Source organism: Equus przewalskii, chromosome 1 (genome assembly GCF_037783145.1).
Source record: "Equus przewalskii isolate Varuska chromosome 1, EquPr2, whole genome shotgun sequence".
Taxonomy (NCBI): Eukaryota; Metazoa; Chordata; class Mammalia; order Perissodactyla; family Equidae; genus Equus; species Equus przewalskii.
Window position 1 is genome coordinate 184,696,901 of NC_091831.1, and position 11,480 is coordinate 184,708,380.

At 49.9% G+C, this 11,480-nt stretch overlaps 1 long non-coding RNA gene across 1 annotated transcript; it reads right to left on the bottom strand.

Annotated features, from left to right (window-relative positions):
• Positions 1-1,290: 1,290 nt before the first annotated feature.
• Positions 1,291-10,351, bottom strand: LOC103550004 (uncharacterized). The gene is made up of 3 exons (XR_544664.2): positions 10,216-10,351; positions 9,897-9,967; positions 1,291-5,157 (listed from the first exon to the last, which is right to left on the bottom strand). It is a non-coding gene; the product is annotated as an uncharacterized lncRNA (long non-coding RNA).
• Between the last annotated feature and the right edge of the window lie 1,129 nt (positions 10,352-11,480).

Sequence of the window (11,480 nt, forward strand, 5' to 3'; positions counted from 1 at the left end):
GAGAGTCTAAGGAGCTAATGTGTATGAGAATGCTTTTAGAATTGTCAAAAGTCATACAAATATGTTAACCCAATCTATCACCTGCCTCCCCAGTGTCCTCTCCCCCTACAACCCTCACCAGCGCCCAGTGGTCACTCACCACTAAATACGTCCGGTCTAACCTCCTCCTGCTTCCATCGTCCATGTTCCTGCTCATGCTCTCAGACAGGTGCACCCGGAAGGAAAACATTGTAAGGCAAATTTATAGGATTATCCACTCCTGCCCTTCAGCTACCACTTTTCAGTAAAGAAAAGACTCAGTGCCAACCTGTGATGAAAATCTTGGTCTTATAAACACAGTAAAATATTTTCAGTATTATTCCTTTAAACGATCTCTCATTAACATTGATGAAATAGAACAAAAATTAATTAGGAAACCTGTTATCAGAGAAACATACCTCACTTTATACTGTTTCCCATGCCTAGATTTGGAAGAAAGGAAAACTTGGCTGAGAATTGGAGCTAGAATGACGGAACACTTAGTGTGAGCAGAGTGTTCTGCTCAGCGTTGTCAGGCGGGCAGTTGAGAGAGTCTCTTGTTCTGTTATACAGCAGCTCATGTCAAAGGTTTTCCAAGTCATTAATGAGGGAACCAGCAAGATAGTTCAAAAAGAACTAGAAAGATGGAGGTATCTATGGAGGCTGACAAACAAGCAGGGATGCTGTATAAAATTTGTAATTTAGATACAAAACCGATTCATGTCCTAGGGGGCAGAACCAGTATAATCTTGGGGTTCTCTTTTCAACCTAGAAATCATTTTCCTCTTCTGGACAAAGTTAATTTGCATTGCTCTTTGACAAGAATCATTTGCATGCTAGCAATTTTCTACAAGTCAACTTTTACACTTACAAAGTTGTAAATATACTAATCGATAGTAAATGGCAAGTCAGATGAGAGCATCCACCCAGAGGATCAGATAATCCCCCAAACAGGTCTCCGGACAACCCTGCTCCACTCTGAAAAGACCTACTAATTTCCAAAGTTTGCAGCATCGCTCTTAACAGTACTTTGTGCATGTATTATATGGAAGAATTTAAAATTCATTATTTCATGAGATATACACAATCCTGAAGTGTGGTTATTATTAATCCCATTTACATGGATGAGGAAGCTAAAATCAAGGAGATGAAGAAATTTGTTCAAATTCAACCTAACTCATGATTACCCAGATCTGTTGACTCACACAATCCTTGCTTCTCTCGCTACAGTGTATTTATTGTTGAAAGAAAACTGTTTTACTTTTTTTTATTGAGATACAGCATGCAATGGTAAGGGCAGAAGCCTTAAGTATGCAGGTTAATGACTTTTTACACATGAGGATGTGTGTGTCACCATGACCCAGATTGAGACGTCGAACATTTCTAGCGCCCAGAGCGCTGCCGTGCCTCTTTCCACTTGGCCACCATTACCACTAACCCGGGTGACCAGGGGTTTTACTTTTTTCTCTTGAGGTCATATTGGCTTATAACATTGTGTAAATTTCCGGTGTACATTATTCTATTTCACTTTCTGGTTAGTCTGCGTTATGCTCACCACTGATAGTCTAATTTTTGTCAGTCACCATACCTATGTGCCTCTTTACCCCTTTCGCCCTCCGCCTCTGGTGACCAGCAGTCTGTTCTCTTTATCCCTGTGTGTTCATCTTCCACACGTGAGTGAGATCATATGGTGTTCGTCTTTCTCTGTCCAGCTTACTTTGCTTAAGGTAACTGTGTTCTGACATCGACCACTGTGAGGTAGTTTTGCCTTTTCTTCATAAAATGGGATCATACAGTGTGCGCTCTCGTGCTCACGACTGTGTCTGTGGCACACGTCCGTGTTGCTGCTCGTAGAGGAGTCTTTCTGAAAACTGTGTACTCTTCCCTTGGGTGAGTACACCATAACTTATTTATTCCCTTGCTGAAGGACGTTTGAGTTGTTTCCAGTTTTTGGCAATAATGCATAAAGCTATTAAGAATATTTTTTATAGCCTTCCTCTGGGCAGAAGCACGCATTTTTGTTGGCTGTATACTCAGGAATCAGATTGTTGGGTTATAGGTTATAGGCATGTTTAGTTTCAGTGGGTATTCAAAAATGCCAAACTTTTTTCCAGAGGGGTTGTACCAGTTTATATTCCCAGCAGCAGGCAATGAGAGTTCCAGCACCTTCACGTCCTCGCCAACACTGGATGTTGTCATTCTTTGATTTTAACTACTCTGAGGTGTGAATAGGTATTGATTTGTGCTTCTGACTCAGGGCTTCTTTCACAGGTGAGCGTAACACACTGAAGAACATCGTGCCTTTTTGACTTGTTTCATTCTGTTCATTTTGAGTGCTGTGATCTTGATGCCATTTCCCAGTCAAATCTATTAGGTACAAATGCTTACTCATATTAGGAAGTTTCTTTAAATTTAGCATTGCATAAAAAGACTACGTTAGGAACCTCATCAATACTATTAAAAGAACTCTGTACTTTTAAATAAATCTAACCATAAATATAAACACATCAAACTGTAATTCATACAAAGAGCTTCAGAGTGGTTCCCTATACCGGGGCAATGGTGGGCACATGGTGCTCCATTAATGTTATGAATGGGCTCGACTGCATACCTGTCTCCTTTCACTGTCTGTTCTGAGTGGGGCTTTGCCATTTTCTGTTTAGTGTTTTGTGCTGGTCCACATTAGATCATTTACTAAATCAAGGCAGATTCACCCACTTATAGAAAATTTGCAGTTTCTGCAGATGCTCTAAATTTAAATTTTGAACAGTCAACAACTGTATTCCAGATCTGGAGTTATTTTTGTTCCTACTGTACAAATTAGTACAACTGAGGGCTCTGAGCAAGCCCACTTTCCCTCAATGGCCAGACTGTGACTTTTCCCTTACTTCTCTTTACTACAGTGGGTGAGCGTTTGACAGGCAGCTATGATTTGGGGCAGGAAAAGAGCAAACAAACAACCTGGCTTTAAATCCTATTTCCATCACTTACTGTGTGACCTTTGGCGAGTGACGTCCCCTCTGTGTACCACAGTTTCCTCATCTGTCAAATAAAAGAATAACAGCTCTGGCCTTGAGGGCGGAGAATTAAATGAGTTATTACTTGTAAAGCACTTAGAACAGTGTCTGACGCACAGCACACAGGTACAGGTGTTGATTAAGTAAAATAAATTAAGAACCCACCTCAAACAGTCTTCACTCAATCACTCAACTAGCCCCTCCTTGGACTCCTGTATCCTTTCTGAATGTTCCACTCTGGATACGTACGTGCTGTCATACCAACTTCCACACAACACTCAACACCAGAAGAGCGAGATGCTCGGGAACTAAGGACCCACTAAACACACAACACGCAGATCTGCAGGGCATCGTGTGAGCGACAGAAGCCAGACGCAAGAGGCTATGCGTTGTATGATCCCACTTACTTGACATTCTGGAAAAGGCAAAACCACTGGGATGAAACAGACCCGGAGCTGCCAGGGACCAGAGGTTGGGAGGTGTCAAGTGGGAAAGGGGCAGGAGGGGACTTGGGGAGCAATGCGGCTGTCTTACACCTTGATCGTGGTGGTGGTTACACAACCGTGTGCATTCGCTAAAACTTACATAGCTGTTCTTAAAGGGGTAAATTTTGCTATATACAAATTTTACCTTAACTTTCTTTTATCAGTTACTTACATCTGGCAACCAGGGAGCCGCGGAGGACCCAGGAAGGCATTAAAATCCCTGTAAGAACGGGCGAGCTGCGTTTCTGCTGTCTGGTGGACTCAGTCCACCTGGGCAGCTTCCTCAGCAGCTACATGTCATTGTCAGAACCTGGAACCTGACGGCGTGCCACCTGTCTTTACTTTACTTGACTCCAGAACTTTCTCTATCCCTTATCATTTTGTCGTGGAGAAACTTCAGGTTCTGTGCTGTGTCTGTGGGCATCTTTCCATCAGTCACAGCCCGGTGACATGGTGCAAAGTTCCACACAAACTCTACCTTCAACCAAGAATCAGAAGCAGCTCCTTGAGCTGTTTGACTGCCCCTCCCCGTGGGCACAGCCTCAGGTCTCCACTCCGGGTCAGCCCCACAGCCGCCCCACCCCCGTCTCCTGGGGGACTCGGCCCTCTGTAAATGCTGCTCCGTAGTCCTCCCCCATGTCTGCCTCTGAAGCCTTGGTCCTCAAGCTGTGCCTGGGCATCACTCACTCCGGGGCCCCAGGACTTGTCCTGGATGGAGCTGAAGAAGGCTTTGGATCCGGTGAGCAGTGAGAGAAGAAAGCTGTGTCTGCCCTTTTGACCCGGGGTCACGCATCCAGGAGAGCAGTGCGACTGTCGATGCCACTGCAAGGGACTGCCGTCAGCCGACTCCTGCGCCTCATGCTAGGGGAGAGCCCTCGCCTCTCTCCTGAGTGAGTGGCAGCGCGTGAATTACAACATGTAACCAGTCCCTGAGGCTCCCCGCCTTGCAGCGTTCGCAGCCCTGAAACTAGGTTCGGTCACCCCGTGCAGCGCCTGAAACCTTACCGCCTACCGGAGCAGAGCAGAATAACGGGAGCCCTCGTGTGTCTGACACGTGTTTCCCAAGAGCGGAGTCACAGAAGGACCCTGAGGAGGGACCACAACGATCCGAAGCGGGTCTGGGAAGTCAGAAGCCAGGAAGTCTGAAGACATCCATCACGGTGGGAAATCAACCGAACGCCCAAACCCAGAGACTCACTGTTGTGAGGCGACGTGACGTGGGGACACTCGAGAGGACGGAGGGAGGATGAGGACAGCACCGTAGGAGCCAGAACTTTGATTTTCAGCAGCGGTTCTTACGTGCCACGGCAGGAATCAGCCACAACAGGCCCTCTCTCTGACCGAGCCGGAGCCTGGCAGGGAGCCGGAGCCTGCACTTCACAGCCCCCCGGGGTGCTGACGGGTCCCTGGTCTGGATGCCACACGTGCAAAGGCTCCACTGGGAAGAGCGCACCCCCCCGCCGTTCTGCATCAACTCATGTAATCCTGGCCGTGGCCCTACAAGGAGGATCCTGTTGTACCCGTTTCACAGATGAGAACACTGATGCACGGGGAGGCCACACAGCAGGTCGGCGGGGGAGTCTCAATTTGAACCCAGGTAATCTGTCTTCAGAGACCACGGTAACATTTCAACAGAACTGTTAAAGGGAAACAAAACGGACAAGCAAAATGTTAAGGCACATGGAAGAAAAAGAATAGGAAGAAATGAGAGGCAAAGGAGAAAATCACTCTGGAGGAATTAGGAAATTATTGTGAAAACTGGACCCGGCCCAGCCTACACAGGCAGGCACGATTCCAGGAGACGCTTTTCTTCAGGGCTGTAGGAGAGAGTGGTGGTCCTAATGGCGCCCCGACAATGCACACTCTGTCACGAAGAATAAATTGTGTCCCACAGACAATACATGAAATACAGCGTATTTAAGAAGGATGTTTCATGTGAGTTAACTCTGCACACAGCAGCCGGAAATCTCATCAAGGGAAACACGACGTCTCCGAACATTCTGCTCACGGAAGTTTTTACCCCACAATCTGCCATTTCCCATTGTCTAAAAGTCTCCTTTTTCGTCTCACCTGGAGGGACACCATGATGTCACGCTCATTTGCCCTCTCCTGACCTAAACTGCACTGAAACTGAGGTCCTTGAGAAACCCTCCTCTTCAGAGCCAGGACCGGGAGAGCTCATTCAGAAACGAGACGACAGTCCTGATAGCATCTGGTCTAGACAGAGGGACTCGTGACAGAAGGCACAATTAGAATCCTTTAGTCTGGAGTTGATGTCTTCAAATAAGTCTTCTGAAAACCTGAAGTCAGCTGCCTGGCTGCCTGCCTGACTGTAGGCAGGTCCTCTGCAGCTGCCCTGGGGCTCCGCGGACCTCACAGAAGCGCTGAGAAGCTGGCCCCTCGCTGTTCCTGCCGGGAGCGCGTGCCCTGGGGTCCCACAGTGGTCAGGGACCTGCTCAGGGTCCAAAAGTGACAAGATGGTGGTTTGGCCTGTGTTGCTGAGGGGTGGCCCACACGGGCCCCATTTTCACAGAGCACAGCTATTTGCCGGAATTGAAGGCAGAAAGAAGATTCCTCTTCCTCTGGTGCTGCTGAAGCAGCCGACGGAGGCCTTCGGCACGAGACCCACCATGTTGTTACGAAGCAGAAGAGACAAACGATCCAGTTAGGGCATAATCAGCTGAGCTGTCTCAGGTGCTTCTCTCAGGTTCTTACTGTAGCTCGCAGGGGCAGTCTTCAGGGCAGAGAAGGAAGACATGTCGCCTGTATATTAATGCGAATAAACAACTGTTGCGTGGACAGAAAAAGCACAACCATTGCTCTGCTTGTTTCCTCTGGAGAGTAGCTCTCATTCCTCTTTCTTGTTCTTCTCCCCTTGGTGCCTCCTCCCAGACGTTTCTAGACACTTGACGGTTTAGCTCTATGGAAACCACTCAAATATTTTGTGTATCGACTCTGCTCTCCCCTTCCGCTGATGCCCTTTCAAAGCCTCCCCACGAGGTCCTGCGAGGGTTTCTCCAAAATGCAAACCCGGTCATGCAGTGACCTTCTGGCTAAAACCTTCGATGGTTCCTCATTTTTCCATGTTGATTGAAATGTGGAGGAAGGTACTTCCCAAACTGGCCCGACCTCCCCCGTCACAGTGTCCCCCCTGCACCCGGCCGCCAGCTCTCATTCTGCCAGGCGTTCGTGGCTCCCAGAACCGGCTGCTCCGTCCCGCGCTCAAGCCCCACAGGCACTGCCTCACGGCAAAGCCCCTTGCTCCCACTCAGCCCTCAGCCGCCATCTCAACCGCCACCTCTGTTCTAAAGATGCTCCTGGAAACCCCAGCAAAATAAATCCTTCTCGTCCCTATGCCCCCTCCTCTCGTTTCCCCCATCTGTGCTCGCATGCTGTTTACACAGCTGTCCCAGCCACTGAACCCACTGGATGGAAGACACTCAACTTGCTGAGGTGAAAACATGGCCCCGTGGTCTTTCTAACGGCTGCTTCCCACCTGCTCCTGTGGCTCTCCCTTCCCTCTGGGCGGCCAGCTCCCTTAACATCTCGTTCTACCCGGAACTCCTCAGTCCCTCTGTTTGCTAAAACAGCCAGGCCCTCTTAACCGTCTCCTGTTTGGTTCAAACCCCTGTCCGGCTCCCCAGGGCAGGCGAGACTAGGCTGGGCAGAGGTGCGTCTGCTCTCTGACAGGATTTCCCTCCTTCTCGAAGGATCAGAGAGTGGAGCGGGAGCAGCCTTCCTTCGTCGCTTTCCTCCTCGGCTTCGGGGGTGGTGAGTTGCTGGCCACTGCCGTGTTTTTCACAGCTGGTTGGAGGTGCCCATCGTGTAACGAGTCAGCGTGGTCACAGCCCCAATCCCCGCTGGAGAGATTTCCTCTTCCCACGAGAATCCACAGCAACTCCCAGCTGACCCCCGACCCCCCGAGACATCACTCCCAGCACTCGACGTCCGTCCTCTGGGCCCCTTGCCACGACTTTTGCTGAAACAATTGGGGCCTCTTGTGTGGTTTATTGTTAGAGAAGTTCACCCGTTAGACACACAGGAGCTATAATCAACTCTGGAAAAGGGCAACATGTGCTCATGTGCTCAGGGCTAAAATAAATATCCTGAAAGACGCCTGATTTATTGTAGACTCTGTTTTTCTTCCTTTTTCTCCTGGATCTCAGGAATCTGCTTGTCTACGGGCTCACGGAGAGTATCACACAGAGCCCATCACTTTTTAAAATTTTGTGCTTTAAATCAAATAAAAATCCATTTGTCTTTAAATTATAATTAGACCTGGGTAAACCTGGCCCAGTATCCTCAAAGTGTGCTCTGAAGAACTCAGAGGCGCTCTGTGAGGACACTGGTCAGCAGTCAGATCCACCTGGGCGACACGGATTCACGAGAGTTGCCATTGAATCCAAAGCTCTGAGAAGTCCCGCAGTAAATAAGCCTGTTCAGTGCTCTGGAGCCTCACATTTTGCAAAACTATTTGAGCTCTGAATTTCCCGCCTCGGCTTTCTACCCTGTGTGACGTCTACCGACCGGGCTGGAACATGCTGGCTTTCGAGACCAGTTGAACGCCAGCGAGAAGACAAGAAATGGCAGCTCTGGGGCCGGGGGCTGCGGGCTCTGTGCCCTGGGGGACCCCAGGCCTGGCAGGTTCTCTCTGGCATCACTTCTCCAGCGTCTATAGGATGTGGGACACTTTACCTCATCACGGCCCAACCTTCCACAAGACAGGCCGTCAGAGGGACCTCTGATTCAGCTGTCGAAAATGAACAACAAACACCAGTAGCTCTCTGCGTGGGATTTTCAGTAAACCTATGGAAATTCTGCCTGATTACGTTCTTCAAACCTTTATATGAAGCTTTTGTCAAAAGGCAGAGAGATGTTTTTTGGAAAAGAAACAACAGATTAATTTTAAAACATTTGATTCTAAGATATGATGAAAAGTCAAGGAGATAAGTTATCGACGTTTTGTTTGCATATATGTAGACAGCAAGGCAAAATATACAGATTTTACATTTTTTATATGCCAGTGATTTTATAGATATTATTAAACACAGAAAACACCCACGCTATAAAAACCATAGAAATCTGGATTAGTCAATTTTTGGCATGCGGTTTTATCAGGGTGTTACCAATCAATAAAAAAATAGAGAAATAACTGCATTTTGTCATTTCTTCAGAGTTATTGGATAGAAATAAAAATTGATCATCAAGCAAATATTAGAGCCTTTGGAATCTCAATTCTAAAATTATAAAACTACACAAATAAAAGTAATTCTAAAAATTGTCCACGAGATCCATGTTTTTGGTTTGGTTTTCAATCCAACTCAATTGTTCCGCCCCAGTTAAATATTTCAGAGTTCTTCTCGGTGGGCCTCCTGAGAAGTCTTCTGTCTTCCCGTCCCCAGGCCAGCTCCTCGCCCACAAACGAGGGGTTTCCCCTTTTCTTCCCAGTCTTCCCTCCAGCGAGGGGGAGACGCACTCCGTCCGCCCCCCGGAAGGAGCACCGTGTCTGACGACAGTGGCTCCTTTCCTCTCTTTTATGTGAGTAAAAGGCTTGAGATGAAATTCCGTCTTTGTAAACAGGACTTTTGATTCCTCGCTGCTCTCACCGAGGTCTTTGTGTGGCGAGTGGCTGGGATCCCACTGCATTTACATGGCAACCAGGAAATCAGGCCTCAGAGTCGCCATGGCAACTGAGGGGGAGGGAGCATCCTCCTCCCGCAGCAGCCCTGTCCCTTCCCGGAGGCCGACAGAAGCTGCAGACAGAGGTCCTTCTGAACAGAACAACAACAGCGACAACGAATGCCTGTTGGCATCAAGACACCGTGTCCTGGCCCCCGAAGCGGGCTGCAGGACTAGGTATGCACAACCTGGCTGACACCACAGCCGGGTGCAGCCCCTCCCCAGCACAGGGCCCCTGGTCTCCCCCAGGTCTGTGAGCTCAAGTTCCGCCACGTTGCTCAGCTGCCTCTGGAGCTGCAGGTCTGCAAAGGGAAGCAGGTGCCCACGTTGTGCAAGGAGAGTGGGTGTTGGGGGGCGGGGCGCACAGCTCTGCTTCTATGGTAAGAAGTGGGGCAGGGGGGCTGCCCAGAGGAACGGAAGCGTCTGTTGAGTCTTGTTTCCGGCCACATCTGCTTCTGGGCTGAGGGGAGTCATATTTCAACTTAAAAAAGAAAATCATGTGAGGTTAACCAGTGAGATTATCTTTTACAAGCGTGACACTTACAATCCTCGACTCTAGGCAGACCATGTCCTAGAATAGACAAGAGGGGCCCCAGACCCCGGGTCAGCCCGGCTCCTGGATTTCTTCAGTCTGACCTCTGGGGAGCCAGAAATGACCCATCACTGATCACACTTATGACTGGACTGGAGAACCTACCTGATTTCAAGTCTTCCAACCGCAAAGCCCAACAGCCAGGAGATAGGAACGCCACTCCGTGAATGTGCATCCTTTGTAAAGTGAGAAAAAAACCTCTCGTTTTCCTCTTTTTGAAACAGCAGAACGTTACTCTTTTCCTCTTTTGAAGATGAAATGAGCAAAGTCTCGATTTCCGCCCTCCTTCCCCTCCAGACTGCCCCCCCCCCCCCCCACACACACACTGTGCTGGGCTCAGGCACCGGCTCCAGCATCCATCATTCACTTTAGAGGCCTCCTCACTCTTACTTCTCTCTCATTCAGTTTAGCAGCAAATCCTTACAGGTCTGGTTTCAAAATGCATCCTGAATTCAATCTCTCCCTCCACCTTTGTCGCCCACCATATCCAAGCCATCGTTGATCTCCAGATTCTCAAGGAGCCTCCTGACTGGTCCCCCAGTCCGTTCTGGCCCCCTCCATCCCGTCCCAGGATGCGGGAGAGCATGCCGTGCGTGGCTCAGACCACCCCGCCCGCCGTGGCATGCACAGCTCTCAGGTACAGTGTGACCCACGGGCTCCACCTGGTGTGGCGCTGCCTGCTCCCTCTGACACCCTGACACTCTGTCTGTGCCTTCGCTCCGTGGCGCTGGCCCCCTCCTGCTCTTTCAACTCGCCAAGCACTCCCTCCCCGGGGTCTTGCACTTGCTGGAGGACTCTTCCCACACATGGGAGCCCCCCGCCCTCACTTCCTTCACGTCTCCAAGTGTCCTCTCCACAGGACAACTTTGTGCCAGCCTGGGTCTTGGTAGGAAAGAGAAGACACACGATTTTTAGGAGAATGAAGGGACTAGTTCCAGAGATGAGTCAGGGTTAAGGAAACCAACAGCAGGATCTGGTGCGGAGCCTGGGCTTGAAGGGCAAAGGGAAGAAACAATACCGGGGGGGGGGGCACACAGAGCTGCAGCCCTGGAGGCCGTGGGCAGCCCAGAGGGGGCTGTGGCAACGCGGGAGGAGCAGGACCAGAGCTGAAGGCCGAGGAATAAACACGATGACCTCGCTTCCCCAGCGTGGGCCAGACGCGGCTGGAACAGGAGTCCAGGGTGCCAGGTAAGGGGCACGGGTATTAGTCACGCTCCCTATTGTTCCATAACCCAGTGCCGCCGACGCTGCGGCTTGAACAGTACACAGCTGTCGCCTCTCACAGTCTCTGTGGGTCAGGAATTTGGGGGCAGTCGGTCTTGATGTCTCTGGCCCCAAGTTTCACGTGGGATTACTGTCAAGACCTCAGTCATTCGCAGGCTCATGTGGGTGGAGGGTCATTTCCATGGGGCTCACTCAAGTGGCTGGTCGTGGGCAGGAAATCTGAGGCCCTGCCCCCGTGGGCATCTCCACAGGGCTGCTTGAGTCCTCACAGCACGGCACCCGGCTTCCCCAGAGCGAGTGCCCCACGAGGCCACGGTAGAAGTCACTGTGCCTCTCACGACCTGGCCTCAAAAATCACCACTGTCGCCTCGGCGCACTCTGTCAGTCGTATGGTCAGTGGAGTCAGCGTGAGGGGAGACACACGAGGGCGTGAGTGGCAGGAGCCAAGAATGACTGGGGACATCC